Source organism: Mus caroli, chromosome 6, assembly GCF_900094665.2.
Source record: "Mus caroli chromosome 6, CAROLI_EIJ_v1.1, whole genome shotgun sequence".
Taxonomy (NCBI): Eukaryota; Metazoa; Chordata; class Mammalia; order Rodentia; family Muridae; genus Mus; species Mus caroli.
Window position 1 is genome coordinate 145,989,751 of NC_034575.1, and position 7,961 is coordinate 145,997,711.

The 7,961-nt window shown below is 43.1% G+C and overlaps 1 protein-coding gene across 5 annotated transcripts in view; it reads right to left on the reverse strand.

Moving 5' to 3' along the window:
- Window positions 1-7,961, reverse strand: part of Tmtc1 (transmembrane O-mannosyltransferase targeting cadherins 1) — a 319,404-nt gene that overhangs the window by 41,772 nt on the left and 269,671 nt on the right. The window lies entirely within an intron of this gene.

Below are 7,961 nucleotides of genomic sequence, written 5' to 3' on the forward strand. Positions count from 1 at the left end.
TCTCTCTCTCTCTCTCTCTCTCTCTCTCTCTCTCTCTCACATGAAACACTTGTCCTCTTAGGTATTAAAAGGTAAATTACTCCTGTTGATCCATTTGTTTTCCCAAATAATATATGAGTCATACAACTCTCAGCAAATAAGTGAATTGTTATGAATTAGAACCTCTATTTAGAATATTTCTATTATTTTCTCTAAGCAATTTAGTTAAATTATGCTCTAATATGAACCAGTTCTCAGAGGGAGAAATGAAATCAATGCAACATGTAAAAATGTTGGCTACAGAGATACTTATTCACTCCAAGAATGTTGACTACTATCTTAACATCATCTTTACTGTCAGGTCCAAAAGAAACTCCATTCAAATGGCTCTCTGTGATGACATCAGCATACAAAGTGCATGGGCTTCCCTCCCCAGGTTCTCATTTCCTCATCATCCTGCTATTTTAACTATGTGCTCTTTTGGCCCCTCTTCCTTGGTCTCCTTTGCCCTCATTCTCTTTGTTTACCTCTCTAGCTCCCCACCCCTCCTTACAACCAAGTCCAGTTGTTCTGTCCACTACTTCCTTTCCCTGTTCTGGACTCTTCTGGATGGCTCTGGCTGTACACTCTTCCTCATATCTACAATAAAAATTCTCCCGTCAACTATACTTTGGAGCAATCATGTCCCCAGTTAGTGTTAGAGAAGCACTTTGTATGGGAACAAGCTAAAGTCAACAACTCTCAGTAGCCTATAAGATGTGAATTCCCAATTTATGAGTCACTGTTAGTAAGGTTTATGTGGGTATGTATATACGTGTGCATGTATGTATGTCTGTGCAGGGGAGGTTGCTTAGCGTCCTGCTCTATCATTTTCTGCCTTACTTCTTTGAGACAGAATCTTTCCCCAAACCTGGACCTAGGCTGACAGCCAGTGAGCCCCACGGATCTAGTCTCCACCTGCACAGTGCTGGGCCTACAGGCATAAGCAGCCATACTTGGCTCTTTACATGAGTGCTGGGATCTGAACTCAGGTTATCATGCTTGTTCATTAAGAGCTTTTACCCACTGGTACCATCTCTCCAGCTCCTGTCTGTAAAAGCTCACAGATACAGCTATTTTGGAGTAAAGTTTGGATTTGTATTTTGTTTCACTGATGTATTTGAAAAATTTAAAGTTAAGAATGTTATAAAATTTTAACATTTCAGTACCTTAGCAGTAATTTTATTGTTCAAATAACATTAATACATATGCCACAGTTCACTACACTCTTTCAAAGCATACACACCAGACCAAGTCTCTAATTTTTATGCCACAAATTAATTTATTTGAAGTTAAATACCCTAAGGTTGGATGTTTATTTTCTATTTCTTGTTGAAAAAATTATAGAAATGTGACTAGGAAAAATATACCTCTACGATTGAAGCTCAATTTCACTGGACTGGAGTAGTACAAAATAAGTGTCTCTTCAGAAGTCAATAGACTGTTAATTTTGCATATATTAAGTGTTTGGTTTCTTTTATGCCATAAATTCAATTATTCTGTCACTAACTGGCCCGAGAGAGACTGCTAATCTTCCTGGTCAGTTTCTTTGATTGTCTGAAGCGATTCCTGGTACCCAGCAACCGGCGCTGCTGCTTTACCTTTGGCTCATGTGCTCCTGGAACTGTGCCGTGATAACAATTCTTAGCATGAACACACACTGTCTGGTGAATGAGTTAGAGACAGCAGTGGGCAGAAAGGTATGTCTGTGTTCTTAATAACAACTTTCAGCTTAGGAGAGCATAGGGTGTTGTGGTGGTTTGAATATACTTGGTCCAGGGAGTGAGTGGCAGTATTAGTAGGCATGGCCTTATTGGAGAAAGTGTGTCACTGTGGGGGTGGGCTTTGAGACCCTCATAGCTGCTGGAAGCCAGTCTTCTGTTGGCTTTCAGAACAAGATGTAGAACTCTCAGATCCTTCAGTACCATGCTTGCCTGGATCCAGCTATGCTCCCTGCCATAATGATAATGGACTGAACCTCTAAACCTGTAAGCCAGCCCCAATTAAATGTTGTCCTTTATAAGTTGCCTTGGTTTTGGTGTCTGTTCACAGTAGTAAAACCCTAAGACAGGTGAGAAGGGCACATATTCTGAATGGCTATCCTGACCGCTGGGGACCATTACTGGCATACAACTGGAAGTCGGTAGGCTGTGGAATATCTAGCAATACCCTGGTCAGTCCTGTACCAGGCTGAGCTGTTCTGCCCTCACTGCTTACAGCTCTCTGAGAAGTACCACACACCATGATGGTGCTGTTGCTAAGCATCCTGTGACTGAGTGCTGGATTCTGCCATCTTGCAGGCTTCCTCTCCACAAGTATTTATTAAGCACCTCCAGTTGGCCACACCCTCTGCCAATGGTCCAGAACAGCGAGATAACTGCCCTTGCTGCCAGGCAGTAAAAGAGGAAACAGTGAGTCTGGGGGAGCATGGAGAACATATATGACTGGGCCACCTCGTTCCTTAGGTATTCCACAGTGAAGATTTCAAAGGAGGGACAGTGCTGATGGGGACTAGAGCCTGATGATGGAGAAAAAGGGAGAGAAAGGAAGGTGTTGTGAAGGCTAATATTATGTTTTAAGTTTTAATTGCTTTGCTTAAGAGATGTATGAAACGGAAATGCCTCTAACCTGTAAGCCCCACTTGCCCAAGGATAGTTAACTTCCTGGAGTGCTGGGGGCTGTGGTTCAGGTCATGATAATAAGCCACGGTGTTTTCACTTCCATAAACAAGGCTGGGTGCCCCAACTGCACAGGATGTGCTTCATTATAGATACATAGGCACACATGCAGGAAGTATGTCAGGATGTATGTGTGTCCCTGATTGAACAAAGGAGGTAAGTATGTAGCTTTGCGGGTTTTGCTTTTATAAGCACCTGATTAACGTAATTTGGGGCCATTCTCTGAGATCCAGGCCTCTGTCCATCTTCCTAGCCAGCCTTTAAAAACTTGCTTCAAATTTGCCTCAAAAATTGTGGTAGTGGTCTTATTCTCACCCAGTGGGATTAATAGTGTTCTGTCTGAATACAGTCCATGAATGAAGCTGTGTGAGATTTCTGAGCGCTTGTAACAACATTCCAAGTGGGCAAGACAGGAGTCTGGTAACCTCTGTTCTTTTATAACATGGATTTGTTCTTGGAGTGTGCTTTCCTGTCCTTCTCAGGTATAATAACAGGAGTGAGCTTTTTTTCAGATTACCCATCTTCTTACCCATTATTATTCAGCATGATATTGTCCTTGTGACTGTTTACAGTCTAAGCTCATGTGACCTTGCACAGAACTTGAACATGAGTGAAGTTGCTCACATGACTTTGCTTAATCCCCAGAATGCCCTCAGAATGTAAATTCCTTCATGCTCTGATTAAAGTTGACTATTACATGTGCCTTTAGTTCACCTCAGTTTTAGGCTCCACTCTCCCAAGTTCACACTGCCAAATAGATGGTGCTATTCCATGGAAAGGAAGCAAGGCTAAAGAACTCAGGGAACCAAAGACAGTTTACTGAGATGTAGTGGGCAGTTTCTGCAGAGAATGTGAGTAACTGGGTGTGTAGTACAGGAGAAGGGTCTGGAAATGCCCTGTAGCCTGCCAGGCGGGTGGCTGTGATAATGGGAAGACAGACAATGCAGAGATGCATCTGAGCGCTGACAGGACATGAAAGAAAATGAAGGCCCAAAAAGAAAGCCCAGAGGAAGAGGGGAGGGGAGAACTGTTTATTAAGAGTTTGGAAGAGGGAGAATATTCTATAGAAATATCAGGTAAACCAGCAGCATGTATCACCATGCTAAAACCCAACCAAGGTAAAGGGTGTCCAACTTGAAGATGAGGGTGGGTCAGAAAAGTCAAGTGCTCCAGTACTCAGGTGGTTCCACAGGCCCATCTACTGGGAGGCAGCTGGTGACCTCGAGAGCAGTTCCAGGGATCCTAGGGAGAGGGTCTATGGAAGCAGGAGGGACACAAGGAAGATGCTGTAGATGTCTAGGAGATTGTGTCACTGGGAACAAAAAGGGAATAGAATCAACAGCCCACATGGCAGTCAGAGAAGAAATCGAGACAGGCTTATGTGTGGGGTTGTTTAAAATTGGAGCAACTAAAGAATATTTATAAAGCAACAGAAAGTGCCAGAAGAAGGACAGTCACAGCAACAGAGTTAAATAAAGGATTGCTAGTCAGATTATTTCAGTGCTGGATATTATGGGATCCTGGGCAAAACTTGAGGATGAAGCAGAGCAGCAGAGTGGATAAAATGGTGGATAAAATGCTCACTGCTCATGTGTAAAGACCAGAGTTTGGTTATACAGAATCCATATAGATGTCAAGGAGATATAGAGAGACAGGGAGTTCTCAGGGCAATCTGGCTGGCTAGACTAGGGGTATGACTTCTGTGAACCCTGAGGTCCAGGCTCAATGAGTAAGTTGGACCTTGTCTAAGTTACTTTTGTATTGCTATGGTGAGACACCATGGCCAAGTCAAATTATAGAAGAGGAATTTATTTGGAGCTTACAGTTTCAGAGAGGTAGAGTACATGACCATCATAATATCGAGGCAGACAGACAGGCATGGTGCTGGAGCAGTAGCTGAGGGCTCACATCTTGAAACACAACCAGAAGGGAGGGAGGGAAGGGGAGAGGGAGAAGGAAGGGGAGAGGTAGTGAGAAGGATAGAGATTGAGGGAAGGGGAGAGGGGAGAAGAGAGGGAGGGGGAGAGGGTGACTGATTCTGAATGGTCAAAGTCCACCCACAGTGACACACCTCCTCCAACAAGGCCACACCTCCTAATCCTTTCCAAACAGTTCCATCAACTAAGGAACAAATACTTGAGATTATGTAGGCCATTCTCATGCAAACATCCACGGACCTCAATTAAAGATTCTAGCCTTTAGTCTTAGGCTTCCACACCTGTATACACATGGAGGAAATGGCTCATTGGCTTCTGGAAGCAGCAGGGGCAGCTAAGTTTAAGTCCTGAAGCAGTCTGATGTGGACCTCTCCTTCAGGGATGAAGGTCCTTGTGGAAAGTTTCAACCCAGTCAGTGAGGTTCACTGGCACTATGCAGTCATCCACCTGACACGGGAGCTCAGGATTTAAGCTTGAATCTTATTTGAAAGAATTCACCTCACAGAACCATTGAGGATAAGGCTCGAACAAACATCTGGATATAATGGCCCAATTGGCTAAGTGTCCCCATCACAAGCCTATCTGGTGGCAGGAGGAACAGAGGCCTGAGGTAAATCTCATATGTTTGTTAGAAACTACAAGATATCTTGATAGCAACTGCAGCCTTTTAGCCTTTACACTATACTTAGATTTTGTAAACAGTTTGGGCAATTTAGACAGTTTAAAGTTACATATATTTATTTGGGCATTGTAGTTGTGGTGGTCTGAATAAGAATGGCCTCCACAAGCTCATGCATTTGAATGCTTAGTGGGATTAGGAGGTGTGACCTTGTTGGAGGAGGTGTGGCCTTGATGGAGGAGGTGTGGTCTTGATGGAGGAGGTGTGATCTTGATGGAGGAGGTGTGGTCTTGATGGAGGTGAACACTGCTGTTTCAAAAGCCTATGCCAAAGTCCCTGCATACTACCATGCTCCCTCCTATGATAAGAATGGACCAACCCTTTGAAACTATAAGCAAGTTGCTAATAAAATGTTTTCTTTTATAGGAATTGCCTTGGTCATGGTATCTTTTCATAGTCATAGAACTGTGACTAAAACAGTAGTGGACAACTATAATTTCAGCATTTGGGAGGCTAAGGCAGAAGGATTGTTCCAACTTCAAAGCCAACCTGTGCCACATGGTCTGGGTGACAGCTGGAATAGTAGGGGTGGTGGCCTGGTTAGGATTTGGTTCTGAAGGGCATTTGCTAAGTGATTTGGACATAACTTTAAGCTTGCTACAGGAATAATAATGAGGTGGCAACACTGTCATCATTAACACAGTCAGACTCGATTCTGGCGAAAAGCTATGAAATCTAAGAAACTTCAGCTCCCATACATTTTGGGTAATACTGGGCTATATCATACCACTTTGTTCCTCCTCCAGTTTGGAGGCACTCACTTTCAGCTGCCAGAAATGTAGATGCTACCAAGATCATCTCTCATCTCCACAGAAACCTGGGCATAGTGCCTGGCTGGTAAAGGGGTGTTTAGATTGATGTCTACTCAGGACAGCCCCACAGCATGCAGAAGTCCTCAGGGTCAGTGAGCCTGATGCAGTTCACTGCATCCCTATGCCCTTTCCACCCTGCACTCTGCTTCCTTCCTGTGTTTATGAGAGTGCTCTGGAAAGATTTCCTGCATGCAAACCTCTGCCCTGGAGTCTAATCCTGCAAATCCTCATCTAAGCTAGTCAAATGAAAGTGAAGCATGGGGAGGAGGAGACACAGCATGAAGCTGCCAAAGATAAATAGTGATGACTTCATTTTGAAACCCAGTTGAAGAATTGGCCACAATTTCATTAAAATTCAGAATCTTTCTAAATAATGTTAATTCCTTAAACTTTATGAATATGAGACATATGTATATGTGTGTATACATGCATGTGTGTAAGTGACATTTATGTGTGTGTAGTATGTCTGTATCTATGTATGTAGATTAAGAATGAAATTTCTTCTTGGTTCATCAACAGGAAGAAACAAAAATAATTTCAAATACTTCCTTGTGGTAATTGGAAAGCTCTTTAGACCTTCACAGATAAAACACCATACCAGCCAAAGAAATCATCTCCCTGAGGCTAAACCTAGCTAACAAACTTTATTAAGATTTTAATTCTTTTCAGAGACACAAGATGACACAAGGTGTCATGATCACAAGAAAGACATTTGAAATGTTCCCTCTGGGCAGACTGTAAAGCTTTTAGAAGCACTCGTTGACTCCTGATATTTAATGATCGAACTCCAGCAGCATATAAACAGCATTTTAAAGGAATTACAATGAGCTAGTGCTCACACACTAGAGGCATCAAGAACGATGGTTGATTAGACACCTTGGGTTTCCTCAAACCCTAATGACAACCATGCTTCTGTAATACTTATTCCTCTATTAGTTCATTTTCCACAGACAGTCATCTCAATTTAATGGGATCTCCCTGAAGAATTCTAGTCATCATGTGTAGGAGGAAATACAAAGAACTACATCAATGGGCTCTGTTCTCCTGCCAAGTCTATTCTATACATTGAACAAACTGCAATAGATTTTAGTTCAATTCTTTCCCTGTACTAGACAATCAAATAGTGGGTGGATGTATTATTTCCTTTTCTTGTACCTGTGGTAAAATATGTGGCAGAAGAAACTTGGTGGGGGCGGGGAGGGAAGATTGACTTTGAGAAGATAAAAATGTTTCATGGTAGAGAATAAGGCTGCTTGCTCATACCTATCCCAAAGGGTAATCCTGGCACTCAGCCAGCTTCCTCCTTTCCCCTTTCCATTCAGCTAAAGACCCCAGCTTGTGGAGTAGTGCCAGTTACATTCAGAGTAAGTCTTCTCTCTTTGGAAACACCCTCACAGACACACTCAGAAGTGTCCCTCATCAATGACCTAAGTGTTTCTTAACCAGTCAAGTCAACAATGGAAATTACCCATCACTTTGGACTTTTCTTTTGTACAAGAGAAAAATTTAGTTGGCCTGATATTTCCTGTGGTAGTTTGAATGAGAATGGCTTCTATAGGCACATATATTTCAATGCTTGGTCCCTAGCGAGTGGAGCTGTTTGAGAAAGATTAGGAGGTATGATGTCATTGGAGGAGGTGTGTCATTGGGGCAAGCTTTGAGGTTTTAGAACCCCACGCCAGTCTCAGTTTTCTCTCTGCCTTGTGTCTGTGGATCAAGACGTGAGCACTTAACAACTGCTTCGGTGCCATGCCCACCTGTCTGCTGCCATGCTCTGTACCCGGTGCCATGCCCACCTGTCTGCTGCCATGCTCTGTACCCGGTGCCATGCCCACCT